The following is a 15,544-nucleotide window of genomic DNA, read 5'->3' as shown; positions in this document are numbered from 1 at the left end:
TTACAATATATATTAGTCACACAGGCATCTCTGACTCAGTGCGGGGAGGGATCATACAAAGGCTTGACTATCAGGAGGTGTAGATCATTGGGGGCCATGATGGAAGCTGTCTACCACCTGTGCTCATCATCGCAAATGCTTCCTCTGCTCTCTGACATAGTCAGGGCCAGGATATTCCCATCAAATCTCTGCATGTTTGAGTGAAGCTATGTGTAAATTGACACGTTTTAGAGAATTCTATATGAACAAGAGAGACAGTACCAAAACTCCATCTGTTTTTGGACATTCAGATTCTCTTGATGCCACTATCTACAGATGATCACTGTTACCATTTCAGCATTTGTCCTTCCAGATCTTTTCCATGTCCTTTCCACTGCTGCTTCTCCTGTGTACATGCATGTTAAGTCACTTCAGTCATGTCCAACTCTTTGCAACCCTATGGACTGTAGCCCACCAGGCTCCTCTGTCCATGGGATTCTCCAGGCAAGAACAGTGAAGTGGATTGCCATGTCCTCCTCCAGAGGATCTTACTGACCCAGGGATCAAACCCACGTCTCTTACATCTCATGCAAGTGGGTTCTTTACTACTAATTCCACTGGAGCATTTAAAGTTGCTTATGTCTGTCCCATCTTAACAAAACTTTTTCTTATCCTCTGTTCCCCTTCAGCTGTTACCTTATCTCTTTTATCACCTTCACAGCTCAGCTTCTTAAACAGCTTGGCTAAACTTCTCACCTCCTGATTGCTCCTCACAGTACTTGATCAGTCCCCACTATTCCATGGGAATTGTCTATCCCATTGTCCATGGACAATTGTCCATCCCATTGTCCACTTATGACCATCTCTTTGCTAAATCCAATGGACCCTGGTAAGCCCTTTCTTTTCTGACCTATTAGCACCATGTGATGCTGTTAACCAAAAATCTCCCTTCCTGGGTTTTATTCTTACTTCTCTGGCAACTGCTTATCAGTCTCCATTCTGAGCTCCTATTCTTCTATCCATCTATTAAATTTGGGGTTCCTCAAGCCTCTTAGACCCACTTCTCACACCACACGTGTTGCCAGGGCAACCCCATCCATTTCCACACCTTCATTTACCAGGCATAGCCATTGCTTTTTAAATCTATGTCTCTAGCTCAGATGTCTTTCCTCAGCTTCAGACCCATATATCCAAATATGTGATGAATATCTTTGGTGAGGTCTCAAGCTCAACTGGAAGAAGCCGGATTTATCATTTCCACCAGCTCCTCCAGTGTCCTCCCATCAGTAAATAGCACCTTCATCCACTCAGTTACCCATGCCAGAAATGCAGGCATTACTTATCCCTGACACCACCCTCTCTATCTCTCAAATTCATCAGTCACCATGTCCTGGGGATTCTACCTCCAATATATCACTGAAATACATTCAATTTTCTCCAATCCTTACTGTCAAGCTCTCAGCAGCTCTTAACTAGTCTTTCTATCTCCAATCTTGCCCCATCATTGACTTTACCACTCTTCTATCATGGAATGTTTAGGTTTCTTGTACATGATTATACTTAAAAAAAAAAAATTTTTTTTTTTTGGTTACCAGAGCTCTTTATTATAGATTGGGTTTTGATTTCATGATGTTAATATGTTCGACTCTAGTGTATGCTTTACAAATAAAGAATCAGGAATAAGGATCTGATCCCCTTCTATCCAAACCAAAATCTGTCTCCAAAGTCCTGTGTGGTCTAGATTCCAGGGGAATGGATTTCAATGTGTTCCCGTGAGTGGACGCACCATTCCTCCTGACAAAGCCCTCTGTAACTCAGGCTGACTGCATCCAGCCAGCCTTGTTCTCAGTCACACATTCTTTCATTCTCTTATGCTTCTGATTGTTCCTCCATCAAGTATTTGGGCTTCCCCAGTGGCTTAGTGGTAAAGAATCTGCCTGCGGAGCAGGAGCTGCAGAAGACTCAAGTTCGATCCCTGGGTCAGGAAGATCCCCTGGAGAAGGGCATGGCCACCCACTCCAGTATTTCTGTTTGGAGAATCCCATGGAAGAGGAGCCTGGTGGGCTACAGTCCATAGGGTTGCAAAGAGTTGGACAAGACTGATGCAACTTAGCAGGCAGGATACACACATAAGGCACTATGCTAATTAATATCTTCACTGTAACAGGTCTATACCCTCAAGGCATGCTCTATCCCATCTCCAAACTGCATTTGATTTCTTGATTCTGTACCTTTGCTCACCACCACCCCACTGCCTGAAATGTCATCCTTCATCCCATTCCCAATTGCCGAGTCTTTCCATCATTTGATGTAAGCCTACCTTTGCTGAACATACCAGTCCACAATGATCCCTTTATCTTCCCATTTTTAAATATTTTTAAGTATTTATTTATCTGGCTGTGCTGGGTCTTCATTGTTGTACAGCCTTTCTCTAGTTGTGGTAAGTGGGAATTACTCTCTAGTTGTGGTGCCTGGGCTTCTCTAGTGGCAGAGCATGGGCTTTAGGTTCATGAGCTTCAGTAGCTGCAGCAAGGAGGTGCAGTAGTTGCATTTCACAGGCTTAGTTGCTCCATGGCATGTGGAATCTTCCTGGACCAGGGATCAAACCCTTGTCCCCCTCATTGGCAGGCGGATTCTTAACCACTGAACCACCAAGGAAGTCCCCCTGTATCTTTCTTATCTCTTCTTTCATTTCAAAATGTAATCAGCCTATCTTATATTCTATTTTCTAATTTCTCATGCCTATAGTTCTAACTGTAGCTCTATCAATACTGTCTCCGCATCTGGACTTAAACACCTGGAGATTCAGGATCATATATATTTTCATTTTTCCATTCTAGGGAATTACTTATTAATAGCTTATTAATTAACTAGTTAATTATTTTACTGCTTTTGGCCTCAAGGTCCTCATATGTAGGACTAGATAATAATTCCAACATTATAGGGCAGTTGTGAGAATTAAATGTGATAACAGATGGAAAAGGGTACCATATTGTGCCTGGTACATAGAAAGTGCCCAATAAATGGTAGTTCTCATCTGTCTAATGTCTAATCCTGGGCTGAAAACACAGTAACTCAAAGTACTTATTTTTAAAACAAATTAATGAATGAGTAAATGAATGGCAAAAGGCTGAAGGAATGAAACAATGCATTCTAAACGCACCAGAGTGGCCCTGTTAGAGAAAGAGAGGGACTTTTCTTGGCTGCCATGGGAACTCGTTCTGCCAGAGGGGAAACTGTAGATAGATTTCCTGCTTGGCTCCAAGGTCATGAAACGTTGATTAATGGGAAATCAAGTTTGATTTTTGCTGCAGCCAGCTAATTCTTGTAAGTTTGACTGAATTTGTAATTTGTCAGAATTCCCAGAAGAAAGTAGTAGGCACATGTTTCTTATAAACTGAAAAGAAATTCTTGTGTAAATTAATTTTCACTGGCATAGATCTGGCTCTGGGCACTGTAAGAAATGAGAATATGTTGGTTTCAGAGCCCAGCCTATAAATATTTATCCCCTCACTGTCCCTGGTATTTGTAGAAACTCCTTTTTCACTAATGGTCATTCCATTTGTTTTGAAAAAGACATAAAACTGTCCAAAAAGTACTGAAGGTCAAGATGTAAGAGGCCTTTAGGGAGGGGGACACTAAGAGGATGGGATGTCATCTCCAGATGCCAACCATTTGGTTTTCTAGCTTCAAACATTGAGTGCATGGTATTCATTTTGTGTTCTTTGTGGAGGAAATGTGGTCAGCTGCAGTCATCAGTGGCAATTAATCCCTGGAGTGACAGAGGTGACAAAGATCTCTCCAGTTTTCCCCTGGTCCCCCTTTTCTTTCCCCACTCATCTCTCCTTTCCATTTCTAACAGACCTCACCATCACCCTACTCCATGTCATCCCAACTATACGAAATGTTCTCGAAGAAGGGAGATCCCCATTAGGATCACCATTAGTAGTCTTGTAACACTGACCTTCCATAAATGCATGAACAAATTGGAGAAAGGCATTTTATGTGGCCACAAAATGGCAAATCTGAGAGACATCACAGATCACCTCCTTCGGAGACTTCTCACCAGGGTCCATGGAAATTCTAAGGGATCTGTGGATAGAATTCAGTGAGTCCATGCATTTGGACGGAAAGTTTCAATCTTTATTTTCATTACTCACTGAAATTTAGCGTTTTCTTAAATTACGAATAAAGATAACACCCACAATAGTGCTGCCATCTGTTAATTTTTCACCAAAGAAATTGTACTCATTTTTTATATCTCAATATAAATATTGCAGAAATCTCACAATAATCATTGTCTTTCAACATTGCTTCAAAATTACAGTACAATGATAACATTACAAGTAAAAATTACCTGCCACCAGATCTTATTTGATACATTTGTAAAGAAGCATATCTATTATTATATCAAGTATTTATTCTTTTTTCAATTATATTGAAAGCTATATCAACATAACTGCTTTCTTACATAATTCTTGGTATTTTGTCTTATGCATTTAAAAACATTCTTCTGAGAGGGGAATCCATAGGTTTCATTAGACTACCAAAGGGGCTACAGCACAGAAGAGGTTAAGAACTCAGATCTAGTCCCTGGAAGCACAGAATCTATCTCACACCATATTCAGGGATCTCTGAGAAAGATAGTGAAGACATATCAAGATTCGAGGGAAAGAATATTGTGATCAATTAGGAATGTCTGTCAGGGGCACCCCATGAAAAACGTGGTAAAATGGAATTGTATACTTTCTAATCTAGACCAGTGATGTGAATACAACTTTCTGCAACAATGGAAATGTTCTATCTGCACTGTCCAATATGGTGGCCACCAGCCTCTCATGGCTTTTGAACACGTGAAATGTGGCTAGTATAACTGAAATTGTGAATTTTTAATTCTATTTAATTTTAAATTAATTTACATTTAAAGTGAGTAGTGCACTGGACAACACAACTCTGAACTACTCCCACTTAAACCTGCCCCAGTCACCTCCCACCACACCCTGCCCCTCTCATGGAGGAGAACCTAGGCCCAGAGAGTGATGTCTTTGCCAAAGGTCATTGGATCCATTGGTGACAAACCCAGAGATCTCTCTACCTCTCAGTTTGGAGTTTTCTCACTTATGCAGCATTTCTAAACTATCATTTAACAAGATGCTCGTTCCCTGAACAATGCCCAGGTGTGCCATGAGAGAAGAAATTATTGAAAGTTATGTACATCTTCTTAGTAAAACCAGGTAAAGCACTACCTCTTCATTACAATGAAGTCTGATATAATGATTTCATTTTTGTTTATGTCAGTTTGAAGGGCAAGGGGTGGCAATAGGAATTACTTGGTTTTTCGGTCTGCTGACTTGCTTTGAGAAAAGGTTCACAGATATTCTGGATAAAAGGATATTGTTTGCTGTTTTGCAATCTCCAAACATTTCAGAAGCCTGCTCTAAGCCAGACCGTTTCTGAAGGTGATTCATGCCCCAGAGCAGGTCCCCATCTTGATTCAGAGTTGGAGAGCACTGACTGTATGGTGCCCACTCTGTTTGCCAGAGGGGCCTGTGCTGATGAAGAATGGGTGGTAGAAAGTCCTGACCTAAGGCGGGGATGGACTCTGGTGAGGTCATGGGGAGGGAATGCTTTCCAAAGCAGAGGTGGGAGGCTGGATCGACTGCCAGGAGTGTGGTCTGGGAAGCACAGCCCAGGGACACAGAAGCAGGAATCATGCACATCAGAGATCTTTGGGGGCCTCAACAAGCTGCTTCTTAGTTTCACTCTCCTGCAAGCTCAAGCCTCAGGAAGAAAAAACAAAAACAAAAAATAAAAACAACGAAAACAAACAAACAAAACACAATGGCCTTTTCTCCTATCCTGGCTAAGAGAGGACTTAACCTTGAGTTAACTTTGCCAATCTGACCACAGCTAAGGCCTGCCACAATTCAAAACTTTCATAGACAGCAAAACTGGCCAAGACACTGACTACAGTGTCTTCTAAAGTTTCAGGGGTATATAAACAGTTTTCAGAGATTTCTTACTGTGAACCAGCAGGCCCTCTCTCAAGACTTGCTGAATCAGATTTTTTTTTTTTTAATTTGATTTGGAATTTTTGAGGCTGTGTCCTGGGTAGGTAGGTTTTAAACAAAGCCCCCAGCTGATTCCAATGTACCACTAGGTTTTAGGACTGCTGGTCTAAGGGATGTCATCTGTACCCTTAATCCTGGCATCCGAGGCCTCTGGAAGCTGGCTTGACTCTATACAGGTGGAGCAGCATAGTGAGAAACACACAAATTGTGTAGTAATTGTCAATTAAAAAAACATACAGCCTAAAAGCTGAGAGTTTTATTTCATCAGGGGACTATAGCCTGGGAATCAGCCTCTTGAATAGTGCTGAAGAACTGTTCCAAAGAGATAAGGGAGGAGTCAGGATGTACAGGAGCTTTTGCTGGGGAAAAAAAAAAAAAACATAGTCGAACATCAGAAGATTGCTTATGACAAAAACATATATCTCAGGTTAATGATTTTAGTGCTTTTCTATGTATGGGAAGATGCAGGAGTCTGGACTCCCTGAAATTATTCCTTTGATACACATCTTAACAATCTCGGATCAGTGTCTTGTTTTTCTTTGTCCTGAATTCCCCTCAGGGTGCACCATCGGGGATGGTTGCAGTGGTTGATGGTGGACAGCCTTCCTTGTTTACTGGAATGCCAGGCAACCTTTTTGGTTGCCACTTATTGGTTGCCTGCCAGGTGCCAGGTATCGGACTAAGAGGTTTAAATGAATCACCATTTAATCTGCACGTTGGCTGTGTTCTTACTGTTTTACAGATAATAAATTGAGATTTAGAATGGTTAAATAATTTCCCCACAAACACATAGTCAGGAAGTGTGGAAGTGGAATTCAAAATGAGGTCTGTCAAATTCTAAAGTCCATGCGCTTGACTTTGGGTGACCAACAATTCCAGTTTGTTTGCCCAAGCCTGAAAGGCTCCATAACACATTGAACATACCGCATGTTCTATGCTAAAACCAGGACGATCCTGGGCACATTGAGACAAGTTGGTCACCCTGTCTCCACTTGGAGATTTCTGCCTGAGATTGAAGTTCAGTTCCACCACTTGTGATTGTATGACATTAAGCAAACCTGCCTACCTGCAAGTCTCCCAGTTTCCTCATCTGAAAAATAGGAAATCTCACATCTGTCCCAGAAAGTGGCTGTGAGCACTATATGAGATAGGGCCTCTAACAACATCCACTGAAGGAAAAGGTGAGCTTCCCCACAGGCCTACCTGGTGGAGTCCTGCTTTGTGTTTGTTTTCCTGTCATTTTTTTTTTTAATATATCTTATTTTTCAGTTCAGTTCAGTCACTCAGTTGTGTCCGACTCTTGGCAACACCGTGTACTGCAGCACACCAGGCTTCCCCGTCCATCACCAACTCCCGGAGCTTGCTCAAACTCATGTTCATTGAGTCGGTGATGCCATCCAGCCATCTCATCCTCTGTCATCCCCTTCTCCTCCTGCCTTCAATCTTTCCCAGCATCAGGGTCGTTTCTAATGAATCGGTTCTTCACATCACGTGGCTAAAGTACTGGAGTTTCAGCTTCAGCATCAGTCCTTCCAATGAATATTCAGGACTGATTTCCTTTAGGATGGACTGGTTGAATCTTCTTGCAGTCCAAGGGACTCTCAAGAGTCTTTTTCAACACCACAGTTCAAAAGCATCAATTCTTTGGTGCTCAGCTTTCTTTATAGTCCAACTCTCACATACATACCTGACTACTGAAAAAACCAAAGCTTTTACTAGATGGACCTTTGTTGGCAAAGTAATGTCTCTGTTTCTTAATATGCTGTCTAGGTTGGGCATAACTTTTCTTCCAAGAAGCAAGCGTCTTTTAATTTCATGGCCACAGTCACCATCTGTAGTGATTTTGGAGCCCAAGAAAATAAACTCTGTCACTGTTTCCACTGTTTCCCCATCTATTTGCCACAAAGTGATGGGATTGGATGCCGTGATCATAGTTTTCTGAATGTTGAGCTTTAAGCCAACTTTTCACTCTCCTCTTTCACTTTCATCAAGAGGCTCTTTAGTTCTTCTTTGCTTTCGCCATAGGGTGGTGTCATCTGCGTATCTGAGGTTATTGATATTTCTCCCGGCAATCTTGATTCCAGCTTGGGCTTCATCCAGCCTGGGATTTCACATGATATACTCTGCATATAAGTTAAATATGCAGGGTGACAATATACAGCCTTGACGTAGTCCTTTCCCAATTTGAAACCAGTCTGTTGTTCCATATCTAGTTCTAACTGTTGTTTCTTGACCTGCATACAGATTTCTCAGGAGGTAGGTGAGGTGGTCTGGTATTCCCATCTCTTAAAGAATTTTCCACAGTTTGTTGTGATCCACACAGTCAAAGGCTCCGGCATAGTCAATAAAACAGAAGTAGATGTTTTTCTGGAACTCTCTTGCTTTTTCGATGATCCAACGGATGTTGGCAATTTGATCTCTGGTTCCTCTGCCTTTAATTACTTTACAGCATTGTGATTGTTTTTGCTAGACACCAGCATGAATTGGTCATAGATATACACATGTCCCCTCCCCCCGGTACCCTCCTCTCACTTCTCTCCCCTACCCATCCCTCTAGGTTGTCACAGAGCACCGACTTTGGGTTCCCTGCATCATCTCGAATAATTCTTCTCCATTCCCTCTATTCTCATCTTCTGAAACTCCTATCCAGTTGGATATGTATTAGTGTCTCTTAGTTAAACCTACATGTCTCAAACATTCTCTTTCCCTCTGGGAAAGTCCTCAGTGCTCTCTTTTCTTTTCTTTTTTTTTCATTTAATTTCTTTAAAAAACATTTTTTTGACGTATAGTTCCTTTACAGTGTTGTGTTATTTTCTGCTGTACAGCTAAGTGAATCTATACCCAACTAAACTTGACATTGATTATTGAGTTTATCAATAACTATATTTTCAATAGTAGAATTTATAGCTGTTTTTTCTTTATATCCATCTTTCTCTTGCCTCCTATCTGCCTGCTTTTTGTTTTACAAATGTCTTGGGTTTTCAAGTTCCTTTCCCTTTGTATCCCTTTTGAAACACTTCTCCTGCTTGGTGACCCTCTTTTCTAATATCCCTTTGCCTCCTAGTTTGGAATTGAGGTTTGCAAATGGCTCTGGAGCTGGAGTTTGCTATGTTTTCACTGTGCATTTTTCCTCCCTCTCTGGTCACCCCCTCACCCTCTCGCTGTCATGTTGCCTCCGCCGTGACCCAGGGGTCCCAGTTCACAACCGAGTCTAATATTGGTGTTTCTGGGTTTTCCCTGGGGCTGACTCTTGTGAGGCGCTGGCATTGCCCAGGTCCTGGTTACCCGGCCAGGTTTGCTTCCCCTGCCTCCCTTGGACCGCAGCTTCAGGGAGGCAACAACCCGCACAGTGGCGCTACTTCCATTCAGTCTCCTTTCACGGTATGGGGGCCCTCCCTGGTCACACACAGGGGGCCTGGCTTTGTCCCTACCTGACGCAGGGTACTTTTACTCCCCATTCTGTCAAAAGGAGCGGGAATGGCCTCCTTCCCCCTCCTGCTCCCAGCCCCAGAGCTCCGTGCCCCAGCTTATTTACCCCAACTCCCACATTTGTGTCCTGTGCTTTTTTTTCCTCTTATTGAAACATAGTTGATTTACAATGTTGTGTTGGTTTTAAGTGTACAGCAAAGTGATTCAGTTATATATAAAGTGCTAGTCACTCAGTCACGTCTGACACTTTGTGACCCCATGGACTGTAGCCCACCAGAGACCTCTGTACATGGACTTCTCTAGGCAAGAATACTGGAGTGGGTTGCCATTCCCTTCTCCAGGGGATCTTCCCAACCCAGAGATGGAACCCTGGACTCCTGCATTGTAGGCAGATTCTTTACCATCTGAGCCACCAGGGAAGCCCCACATACTCTTTTTCAGATTCTTATAGGTTATTACAAGAATATGGAATGTAGTTCCCTGTGGCTGTACAGTAGGCCCTTGTTGTTTACCTATTTTATACACAGTAGTGCACATATATGCGTCCTGTGCTGTTCACTGAACAATGGGATGTTAAATGTTCCTGTGAATTTGGGGGCTTTCCCTCATATCTAGGCTTTCTTTCCTCAGCATTTGAAAACAGAATTCTGAAGGGGTTGTCCTACAAAGCCATCTTGACTTAGACACTTCCCTGAAATTGTATTTCAAAAGAAAATAAAACCAAGGAAGATTCAAATCATGAATGCTTCCTTTGGCATTTACTAGCCCCGAGCAACCGTGAGAAAGAAAGGGGAAGCCACATAGTGATGATAGCGCCTTTATCTGACTTTTCCCAGAGCAGAGTCACCCTGGCAAGAACCCTGTGCTGGGACCTCATTTTAGAATCTGTGTTAACTCAGTGCTAATTATTGAGCTCCTCATCTCTCCTTGTTAGACTGAGTCCCCCCTCCTCCAGTTGTGAAGGCTGTGATTCTCTAACCAAAGGACAGTCCCATGACCAGCCTCCCATGACCCTGAAGCAGTGTCCCAAGTGTTCCCTTCTTACCTACCCCCACCCTCAAATGACTGCCCGGCTACCACCTCCAGGGCTGCTATTTCAGAAATTACAGCCTTTAACAAGGTTTGTTTGGGGTCACAGAGGGAATTATTGCTCAATGCTACCTACGCTTTTCATTTTCCTTCTTCCTTTCCCTCTAAGCCAAATCTAAATTCCTAACTAGTGTTTCAGAAAGCTCCAGTTGGGGGTAGTAGGGGGCAGGGGTAAGGAGAAATAAGGGTGACTGTCTCTGTACCACAGAGGGAGACATCACAGCCAGCAGAGGTTAAGGAACGTGATCACCCAACAAGTGGATAAGGCAGGACTTGAATGCAGACCCATCTGCTTCCACAGTCCTACTTCAACACCACATACCACTCCCTAGGCAGATGGAGGGTGGTCCTTTGAGCAGTTGCCAGAGTAACAAAGGTCTCTATAATATCTCTCCATCCCCACGCATGGCTTTTGGAGCAATTCTTCAGTCAGAGAGCCCAGATGCCCATGGGTACTTACAGCAACTCCAGAGCACCCACCCCAGGTTTAAGGACAACTTTTCTGCAAACATCCCACTAAATCTTGCCAGTTGGAGCCTTTATTGAAATCCCAAGGTGCAATTTTTGCAGATTAAGTCAGGATCTCTTTCTCCACTCACCATCACGTATTACAACTCTCAGGGTAGTGTTATAACCTCAGAGCAAAGCTCCTCTGCCAAGGAAAACAGCTCTCTCCTTTCTGTTGTTTTCTTGACTTTGTAATTCCTAGTTTAGGGCAAAATTGTGAAGCTGGCAGATTTCATCCTAACCACCCCTGCTCTGCTCTGCACCCTTCCCTCTCTCCAGAAGCCCTGGTCACCCTCACCCAGTCCCTCTTTCCCACCCCCTCCTCACTCAAAGCAGCTCACACCGGAGAGGCAGACCGGCATGGCAACAAAAAGGGAACTTTTCCTCAGGGGATTTCCATATTGAGGAGTGTGCATTCTTTAAGCATACACCTATGTTCACACATGCACATACACACACACACACACGGGTTTATTGTTTTACGATTAGATCATGAACACATGTCCATCACAGAAAATTTGAAAGGTACAAAAAATATGAAGAAGAAAGTCAAAACCCATAATCCAACCACCCAGACAAACCTCTATTAACACTTTGATATATTTCCTTCCAGTTCTTTGTCTTAATATGTATGTGTATATGCATGCATGGATGTATCACACATGTGTATGATACACATACATTCTAGGGTATGGTTCAAGTTTATCTTGTTTCACTGCTGTGCCTGCCAGTTCTTCCCTAATACCACAGTGCTTACATTATTACAAGGTTCTTCCCTGATAGCTTATTTGGTAAAGAATCCACCTGCAATGCAGGAGACCCCAGTTTAATTTCTGGGTCAGGAAGATCCACTGGAGAAGGGATAGGCTACCCACTCCAGTATTCTTGGTCTTCTCTGGTAGCTCAGCTGGTGAAGAATCCACCTGCAATGCAGGAGACCTGGGTTCAATCCCTGGATTGGGAAGATCTCCTGGAGAAGGGAAAGGCTACCCACTCCAGAATTCTGGCCTGGAGAATTCCATGGACTATCCCATGAGGTTGCAAAGAGTCGGACACGACTGAGCAACTTTCACTCACTAAATTATTATTATTCTGTAAGAGACTTTAATCCTTGATGGCTTGAACTCTCCATCATCACTTTTATTTCAACCTTTAAAAAATTATTCTCAGGACTTCCCTGGCAGTCCAGTGATTAAGACTCCACGCTTCCAATGCAAAGGGTGCAAGTTCAATCCTTGGACAAGAAACTAATCCACATGCCACGCAGTGTGGCCAAAATTTGGTCTAAAATTTTAAATAGATTTTAAAAATTATTCTCAACCCTTTTTCTTGATAAGTTTTAGATTCATTGTGATAAACAGATAAGCCATAGTTTCTTGGATTGCAAGTTTATTGCACTTATAACTTGATAGGGTAAAAGTGGCATTTTTACAATATTCAGATTTTCTATCCATAAATATTGTATGGCTATCTATTTAGTCAGATCTTTTTTAATATCTTTCAATAAAGTGAAAAGGTTTCCTTCAGATGGGTCCTACATATTCTTTTTGAGGTTTATATTTTTTTAATATTTAAAATTTTTTGTTGGAAATTGGAATCTTTTTTCTCTACATGCTCCTAATTTGAATTGATTTGGAAAATTTATCCTGCATCTCTTACTCTCTGAATGATTCTAATGCTTTATCAGTTGATTCCCTCTTTTTCCTAGGAAGACAACTGTACCATCTGCAGATAATGATAATTTTATCTTCTCCTTCATATGTATAATTTTGTTTTGTGAATCACTGTATAGCTTAAAGAACCATGTTAAATAATATCAGGAAAATCAATAATCTTTCTTAATTTACTATGGATTATTTCTATCCCATTAAGGAACTATTTTTCTAATCTGTGTCTTTAGTCTTTTAAATCAAGATGGGATATAGAAACTTCTCAGATATATGTTCATTATCTGTTGAGATTATCATATTTTTAAATTTTACCTCTTAATATTAGGAATTACCTTTAATTTCCTAATATTAAATATCTTTGTATATCTAGAATCATAGCACTACTTTTTCCTGGAGAAATTTTTGAATTAAACTTAATTCATTGATGGTCTGTCTGAATTTTTTACAGCTGCCTTTTGTACAAGTGAGCTTAGCTTATAGCAGCATGTGCCAAAATCTGTTCTGTGGAACACTATTGCTATGAATTGTGCTACAGGAAAGGGAAGAGACAAGAAGTTCTGTGCTAGAACTAGTTTGGAAAATATTACATATGCCTCTTGGAGATTCACGAGATATAGTCCCATTTTAGAGATTCTGAGACAAGCTGGAATTAAAAAAAGAAAAAAGAGGGGAACTTGGGTTTAAACATGTATAACCCAGCATTTCCCAAACTGACTGACCATAGGAGTCCCTATTTGACATAATTCCTATCTTTAAAAAAAATATTTACTTATTTATTTATTTGGCTGTGCTGGGTCTTAGTTGTGGCATGCAGTATCTTCAGTGTGGCATGCAAAGTCTTAGTTGCAGCATGTGGGATCTAGTTCCCTGACCAGGGATTGAACCTGGGTCCTCTACATTGGGAACACAGAGTCTTAGACACTGGACCACCAGGGAAGTCCCCATAATTCCTATTAACATCTTATAGAGCTCATGTCTGAGTCATGCACTTTGGAACTGTCTTTGTCAGTGTTGACACTGATTTTGCTGGAAGCCTATTTCATCAAAAGTTCTCATCAAAGGCTTATAATCAATTAAACTCTGTTGCTGCTACCCTACACAATAAGATACTTATTGTTTCTTTTAGTTAAAGCTGATGCCTTTCAGTTTCATGATTCTGAGATATTGTCTCATTCCACTGGGTCCCTCTGGGATCTCAAGGATGCAGAAAACTGTGAATCTTCAGATGGATCCAATTCAGGCTTGTCTTTTGTTAACTTTTCCACCATGCTTGACTGGCTCTTCTTCAGTCTCGTAAGTTCTTGGGGCTTCATGGCCTTGGCCCTCCACCAATGATGTCTTCCTTCCAAAGCAGCCAAACTGTTCAATTCAAGAGACCTTATGTGGAGGAGAAGGTGACTTCTCCTCCATCCCTTGTCTGCATCCTAAAGCCATCTGCCCCCACTCACCATCCCCTTTGCTCTCTCTTCTCCCAACTCCAAAATCCCACTTTTTCTATAAATCCCCAAGAGTTACTCAAGACTGAGAAACCATAATCTTAGTTGCTAATAATTTCCCAGAAGCAAAACCCTTCTAGGAATTGTGAGGGATCAATTGATTCAGTGGCCTCTGCCCTTCAGGAGCTCCAATTCTCTTACCTGGAATGAAAAATACATCATTGCAGTGAACCTTTTGCCCAGAGCCTGGCAGAGGAAGAGCTCAAGAGCCACTGACTAGCATCAATGCTGAATACAGAGTGATACGTGCCTTATAGAGTTCTATGTACAGTGTGTGGTTAATATTCTGAAGAATTCACAAAACAATGATATTTGAAAAGGTTTGTAAAGGATGAATAGCTCATTTGTCAGAGCAAGGGGGCAGTGAAACAATTTGCATTTGAATCAGGCTTTCCCAAGCTCTTTCCTATACCAACCCTACTCAATATTCACAACACAGTGAGGTTAACTTCATTGTTGCTAAACCCATTTTTCTATTGAGGAAGTTAAGAATCATTTGCAGCAATGAGCTTCCCCAACTCAAAAGATTTCAGGAAAACAGAATTTGAGGCAAACTCTGAGACCAAACAGCCATTCTTTTTTTTTTTTCCTTCCAACATTTATTTGGCTGTGTCAGGTATTGACACAGTATGCATGATCTTTGTTGTGACATGTGGGATCTTTTCTTGCATTGCCCGGCCTTCTCTAGTTGTGGCGTGTGGGCTGTGGAGCGTGAGGGCTCAGCAGTTGTGGCACTTGGGCTTAGTTGCCTCACAGTATGCAGGATCTTAGTTCCCCAACCAGGGATCAAACCTGAGTCCCCTGCACTGGAGGTCGGATTCTTAACCACTGGACCACCAGGGAAACCCCCTAAAAAGCTATTCATAAGAAATGCTGAGGTTCCAGGAAAACAAGGCTGGTGTGGTCCCTACCTCACAGAGCTCATAGACTAGATTCACAGAACTTTAGGGATGCAAATTCTCCCCATGTGGAGGGATTTTTAAAAAACAAACTGCTTTTTCCCACAGACTGAAGCTGGGCCCACATTTAGCCTAGGAGTAAATGATGCAGCAGCCTGAGTATGAGGCCTACAAACACCCTCAGGGTGGTGGTGAGGGCAGGGCCAACCCTCGCTTACATTTGAACCCCCTGGGAAGCCATAAAGAATACTGATGCTAGGTCTGTCCCAGACCACTGAAGTCAGAATCTGGGTTTTGGTGGGAAGAAGCTGTCTTGGGTACGTGTCCCACTTCATTCTGATGTGCAGCCAGAGTTGTAAACCAGTGTTCTGCTGGAAAGATTGGGGCAGTATAGGGACACAGCT

General features: G+C 42.1%; 1 long non-coding RNA gene across 1 annotated transcript in view; it reads left to right on the top strand.

Annotated features, from left to right (window-relative positions):
- Positions 1–15,544, top strand: part of LOC145512858 (uncharacterized) — a 138,013-nt gene that overhangs the window by 92,267 nt on the left and 30,202 nt on the right. The gene's annotated exons all lie outside the window — the stretch shown is intronic.

Source organism: Giraffa tippelskirchi, chromosome 7 (genome assembly GCF_054371585.1).
Source record: "Giraffa tippelskirchi isolate mGirTip1 chromosome 7, T2T-mGirTip1v1.2.pri, whole genome shotgun sequence".
In the NCBI taxonomy this organism is placed as follows: Eukaryota; Metazoa; Chordata; class Mammalia; order Artiodactyla; family Giraffidae; genus Giraffa; species Giraffa tippelskirchi.
This window is presented reverse-complemented; position numbering and strand designations above follow the sequence as displayed.